Here is a 14,028-nt window from a genome sequence, read left to right as displayed (position 1 = left end):
CCTTACATCTTCACCTTTTCTACCTGTCTCTCTCTCATTCACACTCGTATTCTGTCTTGCTTCTGCTGACCTTCATTTCTCTTATCTTGCAAATTCATACCTCCACCTCCCCAGGCTCTCATCCACCTGCTCTCTACTCTCACTACATATCACAATGTCATCAGTAAAAATCATAGTCCACGGAGACTCCTGCCTGACCTCATCTGCCAACCTGTCCATCACCGCTGCAAACAAGAAGGGGCTCAGAATAGATCCCTGATGTATGTCCAACCCCACCTCGAACTCATCTGTCACACCTACCACACACCTCACGCAGTACCACGGTTCCTCTCTTAGATATCCGTGTCGCATCATCAGTAACGATCTCTTTCTGTAGATGATGACGACGTGCAGCGACACTGCATGCACAAACATGTGAAGCTGGCATCCACAATAGCTCCTTTTAGAGCCCGATGTGCTCCACTACATACAGCACATGCACTTACAGTAAAAAGCTTCAGGTGGCATATAATGATGCATTCAGGATCTTGCTCAAGCTTCCAAGACAAATAAGTGCAAACCAAATGTTTGTGATGACCTTTCATGCCATGCTTAGAAATTTTATGCAAAAATTTAGGTGCTGATTAATTAATTCTGAAAATGTGGTCATAATATTCTTAACTGTACCTACTTTAGGTAACACAAGATATTCCTCCTACTTCTGGAAACATTGGAACATTTGCTTAATCATCACTGATGATTGTCTTTTTGTTGTTGTTGTTGTTGTGTTTTCCTGTTTTTCTTTTTCTTTTACATTAAAAATGGACTATGATGTCTGAAACAACGTTTTAGTACAGCAAGTTTTGGCACAACAGTCAGTTCTACCCACAACATCTGCTCTGTTCATCAGCATTTGTTCATCTTTTACTGGGAATGTAAATAATGCAAGATTTAAGCTTCACTGAGCACTTCAAAATGAGCAACTCTGCATTAAAATGTGTCAGCGAGCTTTTTCTTATTACATAAATTGATCCTTAAGGGAAATCGCTGCTTTTAAATTGCAGTAAAAATAGTTATCTAGTTGAATGACTGCTGCCATATTTGATGTGGATCATATTTTCTCTTCCTTCTTATTTACTTTCTTCATGTAAATCAACTTGAGCTGGCATGTAATCCGCTTTAACACCTACACACTGACTCATGCCTGTAGCCCCCAAAGCCCGATGTGAAGTGTTGCCAGTGTTAGCTGATGTTCACACAGCAGAAATATGAATCATCGTCACACTCGATTCACTTGATCTACTAGACGGCCTATAGTCCCACATACAGAATCATCTCACCGAAACCGACTCTCAGGTAATTGCATAACCGCATCATTTCCACAGCAATGGCCGGTTATTGCTCATCCACGAGTTGGCCATGTTTCAGGGATAATCATACAGTGACTGGCAACTCTCTCCCAAAGGATAAATGCATCAGTAGACTGATCTTAATTGTCTTTGATTGCAACATCTTTCAATCCTGCAAAGTTAACTGAATGGGTTTACTGGTCTGTGATGAGATGTTTTCTCCCTGTTTCTCCTAATTATGAAGATGGTGGGGCCCGTGGTGCTGTGGAGGATTGACAGGAGGCAAAAAAAGAAAAAATGAAAAATCTTGCTCCAGACTTGTGAGGAAAGCTCCTTGTAAAATACTCGATGTCTCAGTCTCAATGTGCCTTATTTTTTTCTGTTCTGTGACTTTAAAGTCTAAATCTGCTTATTTACTCCAGTTACCAAAGTCATGAGCTGATATACGTCAAACATGTTTCTCCTGACCTCTCAGTACTCCCAGACGCCCATTGTTTTCATAAATCCCCTCAAAGCTGTTCACAAGGCTGCACTGCTTTGTTTCTCTGGCTTCTTGGTCAGAGCTGTTTCTTCTGACCTGTATTAGTCTCATGATCCCCCAGTCCTCCCAGGTCCTGACTCACCTTCTGTATGTCTCCCCCCTATATGCTCTACTCTGTTTGTGTCTGTGTGGGCTTGTGTGTGGGCTAATGGTGCTTACCTCCTCACAGCTATGGGTATGGTTGCCCTAGTTTCTCCTGGCACACCCGATTTCCACTTCTACTTGCCTACAGTATATGACCTTGGTCCTCCTCTTCTTGCTGGGTTGTTGACACTAAGATCTCCTGGTGATTGAAGCTTGTTTTCTCGTTGCTCAGTAATTCTATTCATTTCCCATATTGACTCTCCTCTGCTGCAGATTTTGAATTGGTTGTGCCAGTCTGCCTTACCTGTGTAAGATTGTTACAATCCTGGGTCTTTTGACCCAGCGTTTTGAGTTTTAGTCTATTTTGATGTTTATGGTTTATGTTTAAGTTCATTAGGTTATCTAAGTTCATTTGTTTATTAGATTCCCCTCGTGATTTCTACCCCTGTGGTAAGTCTCCCTTGTCCTTTATGTGTTTCATGTCTGCGTGTCTTTTGTTGTCAAGTTCATGTAGTCATGTTTTATTTTGGAGAGGTCCTGGTTTGTTTATGGTTATTGTGGTTATAGTTCTTAGGTTTTGTTATATGGCTTCCTGTATTGCATGTTGTGCTTGCGTGGTGTCTTTCTGTCCCATGTTTCAGGTCCCTATGTTCTGTCTCCCCAGTCTGTTAAGTTTACATGTCTGGAGTTCAGTCAGTGTGTTTCCTGTTTTACTTTGAAGGTCCGTGTCTCATGTCAGTGTTTCTAGTTTTGCTTCCCTTGTCTTGTCCAGCCTAATTACTCCCAGCTGTGCTCTCCTTCAGTGTCTCATTTCCCTCATTGTTCCTCAGTGTATTTAAGCCCTGTGTTTCTCTTTGTCAGTGTTGTAGTCTCCCTCATAGCTGTGATGTGCCCTGGCTTTGATTTTCCCTGTCTCTCCTTGTGCTGTAGTTTTCCCAGTTTAGACTTGTGTCCCACCACGCCAGCAATAAAGCTGTGTTTTTTTAGTTTACTTTTCATCTCTGCAAGTTTGCGTTTGGGTCCTTCTCTTACCTGCACACAGCCGTTTTGTGACAGAAACCTCCCTGACCACATGAAGAAAGAGTCATCTGGATTCAAACATGTGAAATCTGAGTAGTAGTATTCAGTCCTGTGAGCAAACTGTGACAGCTCCATAGTTTAAAAGCAGAATCTGATTAAGCTCCTTCTATTGTACTGTAATCTCGCTAATTGGAAAATACACTTTATTTGATTATTATTGTTATTGTGAAAAAACTACCATGTTAGTCTGTGTGATGTTTGTTGGTGTCTGAGCCAGAACAACAATTTGTTGATCCAAGTTCACCTGTGAACTTTGGCCAGAGAGACAAAAGAATGCAGGCAGCCAGAAGATATTCTTATTTGCTTTTTGATGGGAGCTTTTCTGCCAACAAAACAAGTTATCTTCAAGCCAAATGCAAATAACTGCAACCTATCAATTCATATGCATCTCAAGTATTTAAGCTGAAAGATTTTAGACTGCAAATGACATCTGAGCATAGCTGGTAGTAACCACATGCTTAGTCAGTGCTGATTGAAAGGATGCCCGTGGAATACTGTCTCCAAAACTTGTTTAAAGCTCTGGATGTAGCTGTGGAGGTTGAGCAGCAGCGAATTGGAAGGTTGGTGGTTCGATCCCTGGCTGCTCCAATTTCCAGGTGGCATGCCTAAGTATTCTTGGGTGAGACACTGAACCCCAACTTGCTCTTCGACGTGTTCATTGGAGTGTGAATGTTAAATAGAAAGCAGTTAGTTGTAGAAAATGCTTGTGTGAATGAGACATGTTGTAAAAGTGCTTTCAGTGCTCAAGCTAAAAAGTGTCAAGTAAGAACCAGTCCATTTCCTGCTCTGCTGTGTTTGTTACCAATTTCAGTGCAGCTATTTAATGACTTACCTTATAATTAACCATGTAGTTGCTCTCTCTGTTCGGATTGGCTGAGCTGAATTAATTACTGTCATACTTTTGGATTAATTTCATTAGTATCTCTTCTCAGTGCTCATCTAACATGTGAAACAAACCTTTGGCACAAGCAGTTTCTATGGTTACACCTCGCTCTCGGAGCACTGCGTGCACTTCATCTTGTTAGCAGACAGATAAGGTGAGGCAAGGTGAGACCACATCCTTAAAAGAAGGAAGAACAGAGGGAGCTAAATGAATTGCTGTCCCTCTGGAATCATTGGCTGCATCTCCTTTGCATCCACTGCCTCCTCATTAGTTAATATACTAGCCCCTCATTTATGGGAAAGGGAACCAATAAAAGACAGTTCTCTGGAGTTCAACCACACATTAAAGCATATACATTGATGCACACACTCATGGGGTTCCCTCTTTGATGTACCATAGCATACATCTGTTGCGCTCCTCTGCTGACCTTCTGGGATCCACAAGCCACTTTCTCAGCATCTCTGGCCCTTGCCTCTATGGGTAGCTGTTCCCCACTGGGTTATCCCCAGAGGAGATGCACCTTGGGGTTAAACGTCCTGTCTTTTCCACAAGGTCAGGGCTCAGTGCTGTACAGCTTCAAAGAAAGTGGAGGCTTGCATGGCGTTTATTATGGAGAGACTTTGAAATACATTTAAAGTTTCTAGAAAATTAATATAAATTGCCCATAAATTAGTCATTTTTTCCCAGTAAATCACCAACACACATACAGTCAGAGACATCCGAGGGAAGAGGCACCTCGTCTAATTTTACCTCAGGTGTGTGTGTGACCTATCCTGTGAACGTGAGCTGGAAGAGGGAGAAAGGAGACGATCCCCGGAGCCGTGTGACATCAAAACGCGCTACTGCCGGTGACCTAGAAATAGCGCTTGCGTCGACCGTGTGCGTAAGCAGCGCTGGTGGCAAATAGTCGAGGATGCTGTTTTACGTTGCTGATGGCGTTTCAAACGGGAGACGCTGCAATTGGTTAAAATTTCATCATATTTTCTTTTGGAGGCAATTAAAGGAGACGCAATTAAATTGAGTAAACAAATCTATGTGTCGGCTCCCTCAGTTCATTCACGATCTCTTTGTCTCACCGCGCGCACGCAGGCACGGTGATGAGAAATGCATGAACATGAAACATAAACCACAACCAACACCGTGTATCCACAACATCTGAATGCCAGCGGGTGTGCCGTTTTAACCCATCTCGTGCTGGTCATCATTTCCGCGCGATTAAAGGTGCGTGCCAAACAGAGCCCAGGAGGAGCACGAGGAGGAGGAGGACGAGCGGGGTGTCTCGCGACCCGGCGCGCTCTCGCAGCATACACAACAAGAATTTGATTTGTGTCGCTGTGCATGCAGTAGGCGGAACCCGAACACTCTTCACATCCCACTTTTGAGAAGATTACGAGAAGAATTCATCGGGAAACACATGACAGAAAGGCAGCCGGGAGGCAAGGCGGTCGGACGTAGCGGGACAGAGGCTGTCAACGCGCAGGCAGGCAGAGGCGAGCGGAGGCAGGATTCGTGTGGAGATATTTGGAGTTGGAGGAGGGCATTGGTACTTCTCTGGTAAGGCAATGGAAATCTGCCGTAACCTTGATTTGTAGCCCTCTCGGTGTGTTAAACTTAGCAACAAGCGTGTTTTCTCACGTTGTAGAGATGAAAATGTTAGACTTGGCTCAGGTAAAAGAAAAACGATGCTCTCTGTGCATGCACATACAGAACATGAATATGCTGCTCGATGACGCTGTTGGGTTCTTTCATTCAAGTAACATGCAACAGACAGATGACATTACTATTGAGATCCTGTGCCACCCTTTGGACTACACAGACTCCCCAAGAAGGCTACTTTCTTCCTCAGGGCTTATCCTCGTAGAACTACAGACATATTCCTCAGGAGACAGATTTTTTTTCCAGCAGCAAAAAATGGGAGAATTTTTATTTTTATTTTTATTTTTAAAGGAGGGTATTCACTTTAAATTCCCTGACTCTATTTTTTAATGGCCACTGCAAACTTAAAGCCCAACTAAACTCTACACTGATTATTTTTCTATTTTTATTGCATATATATGGCGCTCAGGATTAGGAATTGCGTTTTAATGCCTTCGATTTTAGTGACTAGGTTGGATTTGACTGGTTCTGGCTGTTTAATCTGGATGTGTGTTATATATTTCAGTCAAACTTGCAAGGCATCCACAGCTGGCTCACACTGTCACAGTGTGGCTACAGGTGCCATCTGGTCCTGGTGTTTGGTGATCTTTGCCAGCCTGAGAGGCATAATTAACACTTCTGAGGAGGAAGTGGGGAAACAGAGAATGCTGCACATCATGTGCATATATGCAGTAATAACTCTGTATCTGATGTTTTTGGGCTGTGCTACACATGTGCATGACCTCTGTTTGTTTAACATGATATGGATACTTTCTATCATGCGTGCACAGAATGATATTAAGGATATGCATTAATCCATACTATAAGCGTTTGTGTAAAAAATTCTAATAACTCAATAGCAGCGGCAGGTTTTCTGGGGTGACCTGCAGGAAAAGTCTTCAGTCATTCTCTCCTCCATGATGAGTCACTTCAGGGGCTTGAGGGCAGCAGGTGAAACTGTGACTGGTGGACTCGGCAGGCTGGAGCGGGCTGTCAAGAGCTCATGTGTAGCCTACTTGGCCACTGATGTTACAATTGACTGACTCCTCTTTCTGGTCCATGTGAGGGCAGTCTCCCACCCCATCCCAGAATTAAATCACACTGTTAACAGATTGATCCAGCCCCTGGTGACATTGTGTGTGCTGAGCTTTTGAGCTGCTGTGTGATTAAAAACCTCCATTTGACTTGGTCAGATTGTATTTGTGTGCGTGTAAGCACATGCACGTGTGCACATACATGCATACAGCACTGATGATTGAAATGGAGGTTAAAAAGACTCTGTGATGTAAATGTCACTGCCCCTCAGATTGACTATAAAATACATCGATTGAGAAGACAAATGTGAAAGAATGAGGAGCGCCGCGTAAATGTGTTCGTGGCCTCCGTTCACACCTCTAAATGGTCCTCTACTGTAAAGTGATTCAAGTGTCCATCAATATTTGTGTTTCTTGTCTTTCAAACTCCAGTTATTGAATCAGAGATGTTGACGACTCCTTCACCGCCCTCTTTTTCTCTCCATTATTAGATCAGATGCAGACACAGGACTTTACGAAGTTCTTGTTTAATATGATCAAAGCTCTGCGTCTGTGAGAAGTATATTCAGATCCTGGAGAAGTATTGGTTTACGTGTGCAAGAATGAAAAGAAAACATGGAGGGATTTCTCAGTCTTAGAAGGCAATGTAGTTCACCGTGAGAAGAAAGCAGCACCCTGCGGTGACTTTGTCAATAGTATTAAACTATGAAAGGACCTGAGCCACTGTCTGGTCTTGAGAGATTTGATTTTGGTCTTAAAGAAAGGGATAAACTAAAGAATTTGCTTAACCCTTTCCCCTCCACAGTCACAAATAGATATTCATTTTGCCTTTTAATGATCAGTTCTGTATTTTGTGAGTTTCATGGGTTTATTCTTGGTAAAATGATGGGATATAACAGCTTTGTTGTGTTTTGAGTGCACATGCTTTACACTGGAACTTCTCACCTTACTGACTACAAATGTACATCAGATATACCATTTGTCTATAGTTAATATTAGTTCTCATTATAGTATGTAGACTTGCATTCATAGACAAGGAGGTCCTGTGGTTAAGGTGTCATCAGTCACGGCATTACTGCATTTTCAAAGTGCAGACAGGTTTATTGAAAACTACCTGCACATGTCCTGAAGGGTATTTTAGATGATTTACAGCTTGCATAAGGTCAGACCACTTGGGATAAATGCCAGCCCAATAGATGAGCTCTAAGAAGGGAAAAATAATTATACCAAACTAAGTAATTAAGAGTGGATTGAGAAGAGTCTAAACCAATGCCTCATACGAGACACTGCCAGTTTAATTGAAATTTTATATTTGCTTAAATTCATGTCTGGTTTTGGAAAGGTGCAGCTGTGTGTATAATAATATATTGATTGGTTTGTATTGTGGATTCTTTTTCATTATTTTTTGTTTGTGAGCCCTTTGGGTGAATACCTGATTTCTGACTTGGAAGCTGTTCAGAAAAGAGTAAAAAAACAACCATTAGTTTTTTTTTAAAAAAGGACCACACAAAGATGGAAATAATTTTGTTCTGTGGGATTTTTCCCCCCCAAATTCCCAGTATCAAGTTTGAGAACCACTGCCAGTGAGTTCTGTTAGTGGACTTTAGGTGATCACAGGGTTTTTATTAAATTGGCAAGGACATTTCAGTAGGACACACAGAGGAAAATCTTACCAGTTGTCCAACTTAGAAGCCCCTAAATTCTGAGTATGTTACTCGTAGAACTGCATTTTTGCTCATTTTCCATCACTGGCCACTGTGCTCTATGAATTTCTATAAGAGATTTAATTCTTAAGCCTTACATTGATCTGATTACATTGTATGCCCACTGTGCCCTGGAGTTCTCCATCATTTGGACATTTGGGATTTGGACTTTCATGGTGCTGTGGCATGTGACATGGTCAGCAGTACAATATCCACCCTGGTGGTCACACACTGCGTGAGTTGTACTTCCAGCTGAATGAATGCACTCTTTCCCCCCACACTTGCATCACCATGTGATGAGAAGGAAACAGGAGAGAGACGGGTAGCAGATGCCAGGAGAGGATGGTTCTTTGTTTTGGGACAAATGATAAAGAGAAGACTGAGATTGAAAAGTGTGGCGATGAGGGATGTCTGCATGGAAGGCATTATATAGATGATGTCCTCTGCTGTGTACGTGCTGTCCTCTTTGCTTAGTCCCTTGCCAATCTGCTGTTTGAGATACTGAGCAACAAAAGTTTGTGAAGAGACAAAAAGTCATATGTTGTATGTATGGTTTTCTATCATTTATATACTGTATATTTGTCTTTTAACCTATGTTGGCAACCAAACCAGTTTGCACATGTATTTAATAAACAGGTACATAAGAAAGGAACAGACATTCTTGGTATCACAAGCAGACTCAGACACACTATTTGCAACATTTGCATTAAACCATCATCAGGCAAGTGGTTGACAAAGAGAAGTCATTTCATATCAATCATAGTATATCTCGTGGCTGTAGTCTTAACGCTTCTGTACATCCCTTGTGTTCTTTACAAAGTACAAAAAATCCAAAACAGTTTTTAATTAATAAATAAAGTCTAAACTACAGACCCTGATGTTTTCATGGATAAACATAAATTTTTTTAAACCGCATTCTCATAACTTACCAAAAAAAGTGACTTGTTCCCTACCCGTTTCGCTTAAAATTACAGTGTGTAAAATACCACCACTAGGTGTCAGTAGATTGCAGATTGCAGTCAACTGAATTTTGTTTTCCAGTGTCTTATCCTAACTAAGATGGTTGCTGTTTACCTCAGCTGTCAATGTGTCCACATTTTTTTACTCTGGAGGAAGCTGTAAATCTTTGTGAAAGGAGTTTGATACCAGTCGATGATTCGTGAAGGTCACTTCTGTCTGATGACAGCGATACTAAGATGACTTGTTGAGGATATCCTGAACCTTTTGTTTATAAAATGTTTATTAAGCATGTTTATTTATTCCCAGTATTGTCGCAATTACTTATTATCAGCAGAGTAGCTTTGCGACCCTCCCGTCTCTGTACTCTACGGTGGCCCTGAGAGGCCAAATGGACTGTAACTTAAGAAAACACCAGAAAAACGCTGCAAAAGCACACAAAACACAACGGAAATAGGAAAAAAGAAAACAGAAATAGAAACAACAAAAACGGAAATAGGAAAAAACAGATTTCCGAAAGAAGAAGGAAGTGTTTCTGGGGAGACAATAACCCCAGAAACACTTCCCCGTTTTTCCTATTTCCGTTGTGTTTTGTGTGCTTTTGCAGTATTTTTCTTATTGCTGGTGTTTTCTTAAGTTACAGTCTGTTTGGCCTCTCAGGGCCACTGTACTGCACTGACAACACGCTGGCTAAACAACAACCAAAGCTGCATGTAAGTTCACATTGTGCTAGCTAAATGCTACATCCAGATGAACAGAATCAACCTTTTGGGATTTACTTACCTGGATGACTGAGCATGCATCTTTGGGTGTCCTCAAAATACACTTGCCATCTGATAAATAGTTTGATTATATCCTCACATCGTATGAAAGTTTATTCGCTTAGGGCATAAGCCCAATAAAGTTGGACAACAATTGTATTCTTTATAAAAATTGTGCTTATTAACCATTTATTTGCAGTTTTTTTTTTATCAAACCATCTCACTTTTGTGCTCCTATGCTCTGTACAGACGATGTAATAGCATCTTGTGAGCCACAAAGCCACAGGGATTGGATCACATTCAGATCAGAAGACACTACAGATGCTTATTAATCTGTCAAGTATTTAAAGCTGCTTAGCACCTCAAGAGAAATATGGTCCTCATAGGTGGTAATGTTAGAGAATGAGCTTTTTGTGCTTTCTATTTGGATGCACCTATCTCGTATCCAAACACAATACCCATGTTAAGTCAACAAAAGTCAGCAAAAGTAATTTATTATGCCAAGCACCAAACCACTAAGTGTCAAACATGCATCACAGCCTTGAGCCAAAATATAATTATCTGCTGAGCCAAATGCACGTGTTTGATAGAGGACTGGGAAAACAAGAGAAGGAAGAGAAGGAAATCTGCTTCATCAGAGATTTGGCAGATTACAGGTACAATAACCTTTAATATGTAAATAGGTTTTTTTTTTGCACCTTTTAAAGGAAATGCACAGGCATATGATACTACAGGAACATTGTACTAGGAACTGGAATCTTTTCAATATTACATAAGCAGTAATTATAGAAATGCATCAACAAAGTAGGGCTGAGGAGATTTAGTTCCTTTCTGCACTATAGTGATCTTTGTATTTGCAGTGCGAATTTATTTCTCAAGTAGTTACTTGAAATTCTGAGGAGTTATTAGCCCTGTGGATGGCTACTACCAGTCTGAACAAATCCTCATCATCTGTTTCACCCTTTTCTGATGGAGTACAATTTTGTGCTTCAGTATTCTTGCATCTTGCACTGGTGATGTCACGCACATTTATGATGAAAGCTGGAGAAGTGGTACCAAGTCCCCGCAATACCAAGCTAAGAGCGTAAATATTATGGGTTTATTTCTGTGAAGTGGCAGGAAATGACATCTTTATATACAGTATGCCTTAAACCCATCCCTGTAGCCATTATTTCTTTATCTAGAGTCCTGCTTGCATTGGTCTGAAGCTCACAGTGCTCTCTTCTCTGTGTGGTTGTTGTTTGACTGTCGCTTCCAGTATTAGGGTGTTCAGTGTTAAAGTTGAGGCAAAGTGACAGAAAATGTTGGGTGAGTCTATAAATAAATTTCATTTCCACTGAGTCACCACACTGATGCCCCCATGCTGGCGTATCACAAGGTACTAAATGGTGTAATAGGATTTCCATTTTAGGTTTCAACCGAAGGTTTGGTTATTTTGAAATAGTTTTAATTGTTCCTGTTGTACCGCTGTCATGTATTACAGGTTTTCTCAGTTGAAAAAGGTAAAGAGGCAGCCCACATAGCAGAGAGGTCTGGCCCGGATCTGGTGTCAAGCCGGCACTGCTGGCTGACTTCTGGCATGGTAAGTGGTATGTCATCCAGATCTGGGCCAGGCCTGGCATAGATGACACTGTTTATGTGATGGCATGCCATATCTGGCCCGATTATGGTTTGGTTTATGTGGCCCAGGCCTATAGAAAACAGGTCTGGCCCGGATCCGGCATCAAGCTGGCGCTTCTGACTGACTGGTTTCATGGCAGGGTGTATGCCAACCAGATAGAATAGAATAGAATTCAACTTTATTGTCATTGCACATGCACAGGTACAGGGCAACGAAATGCAGATGTGGGCCAGGTCTGGCAATGATGGCACTATTTATGTTCCTTTTTTCCTATTTTAGTTAGAAGACCCAAGTGCCATGTTGCAATGCTATACTGCTATTGTAGCCAACGTTTCAAATGCAGGCTTGACAGGTCTGTGAGTGTACACTTTATCCATAACCTGGTGAGGTTATACTGCTGTTGACCACTGGGTGACTGTAGCTCAGGAGGTAGAGCAGGTCACCAACTGATCAGAAGGTTAGTAGTTCGATCCCTGGCTCCTCCAGTCTGCTTGTCAAGAGTGTGAATGTGTATGAATGTAGTTAGGAAGCACTCAGTGTAGAGAAAGTCTGTGTGAATGTGGCATGTTGTGTAGAGCGCTTTGAGTAATCTGGGAGAGCAGAAAAGCGCTATATAAGAATCAGTCGTTTCTCTGTCTGAACAGAGTTTTGTCATGTTACTTTTGCACTATTATGTTGCGGAACATGTTGTTATTACATGGCTTGATTAAGGTACTCATTAAGCTGACATCTGGGGCCAGAGCTGAAACTGTTCTGGGCCAGCACAGGGCCAGCAGTGTGTCTACAACTGGCCCGTGGCTGCACACAACTTACACATGGCCCACATACCGCAAAGAATGACGGCCCTTTGGTGGCCGAGATCAGGTTTGCCAGAGGTTGTCCACACATGGGCCAGCACAGGACCACCAGTGTGTCTGCAACTGGCCTTGTGCTGGCCCACGTGTGGGCCACCTCTGGCAAACCTGATCTGGGCCACCAAAGGGTCGTCATTCCTTGTGGTATGTGGAACATGTGTAAGCACATTGTGTGGACCAGATCTGGGCCATACCAATTTTGCTATGTGGGAGGGTGTAGCTAGTGCTTTTCCTTTGCCTGACTAATAGTTTTTAGCAGACGAAGTAAAATGATACAGATTGATTTCAGGTCTCAAAATGTGGTAGTTTATCAGTTCATTCAGTCAGGCACTCTCAACCTTGATCAGTGTCTATTTCTTTAATACAGGGGAGACCCATACATCAAGCCAAGGCGTGGGTCCAAGATTTTAAAAGTTGCTGACCAAAGCCAGTGTTATTCTAGCTCGTATGGAGCAATAGAGCCAGCTTTACTAAGATAAAACCTGACAACCTCTGAGCAACTGTCACCATGCTTAGATAGCCTAATACATACTCAGGATAGTTACCGGTATTATTAAATTCAAAAACTCTGTACAGATGTTTCCTAAGATTTTTCACAAATTGTACATGATTCTCCGTACTAATGCTACTACTACTACTGAGGAATGTTTTGATGTGAAGCAGAGTATTTTACTGACAGAAGTTTATCTTTCAGACTTTATTAGCACACATCATCATATGTCGGCCAAACATCGGTAACAGTTGGTTAAAATAGTGAGTGTTATTAAATTAGTGCATTCCTACTCATCGTCCACTCTTCTGTTTCAAATGTGGTTTGAAGGAGAAATTTTTGCTTTAAACAGTCACAATGATCATGATTAGAGATTCCCTCTGAAACATTTGCTGTGATATAATGCCTTCTACCTCAGTGTATATTAAAGTGCACTGCTAATCTAGGACCACATCCGGTGTGGTATTATAGTCTCTGACGTGTGTGTCTCACAGCAGCTTATAGGAACGCTGGATATGAGGAGCATCTCAGAAGCTCACATACAAATCTGTCAGTCAGAAGTTAATATCCTATTCGCCCTGCTGGCTAATCACAGTAGTGCTTCATGGCCTGCTGCAGAGAGAGAGAGGTCAGGAAAACAACCTGTAAGGAAACAGAAGCAGAGGATGCCAGTATTCATGGGGGCAGTGGTAATGAGAGGCCTGAAGACAGTTAACACAAGATTTTCAACCCTTGTGCATGTTGTGTTGGGAATATTTAATTCTTTTTGAGCGTTAATTGAATAGCAGCAAAACTACTCCAGTCATAGAAACGCCAGCCAACTCATCTGCGATGTGCCGAAGACAATGCTTACTCTGCTTACAGTGAAGTACTATAGAAACTCTGCTGCCATACAAAGGCAGAGTGCAGAAACTACAGAAGCAGTCAAACTGACAAAAAGGTTTTTACTTTATTTTAATTTTTATCAGTTAGGGCATCAAAATGTACAACAAATAGTCCATAATGCTTTATTATGGGATCTTTTAAGGTTTATCAGACATTGCCACACAAGCGAAAA

General features: G+C 41.7%; 1 protein-coding gene across 2 annotated transcripts in view; it reads left to right on the top strand.

Moving 5' to 3' along the window:
• Nucleotides 1-4,969: 4,969 nt before the first annotated feature.
• The window catches only part of LOC146574371 (sodium-coupled neutral amino acid transporter 3-like), a 34,621-nt gene continuing 25,562 nt past the window's right edge, over nt 4,970-14,028 (top strand). For both annotated transcript variants that reach the window (XM_085273979.1, XM_085273978.1), the window contains exon 1: nt 4,970-5,470. The gene's annotated coding sequence lies outside the window, so the exon portion shown is untranslated. The remainder of the gene's footprint in view (nt 5,471-14,028) is intronic.

This window comes from Mchenga conophoros, linkage group LG5, assembly GCF_057382185.1.
Source record: "Mchenga conophoros isolate Kocher_MC1m ecotype Shallow Benthic linkage group LG5, M_conophoros_male_GT1.1, whole genome shotgun sequence".
Taxonomy (NCBI): domain Eukaryota; kingdom Metazoa; phylum Chordata; class Actinopteri; order Cichliformes; family Cichlidae; genus Mchenga; species Mchenga conophoros.
Note: the sequence above shows the minus strand (reverse complement) of the source record. Positions and strands in the feature narration are given on the sequence as shown.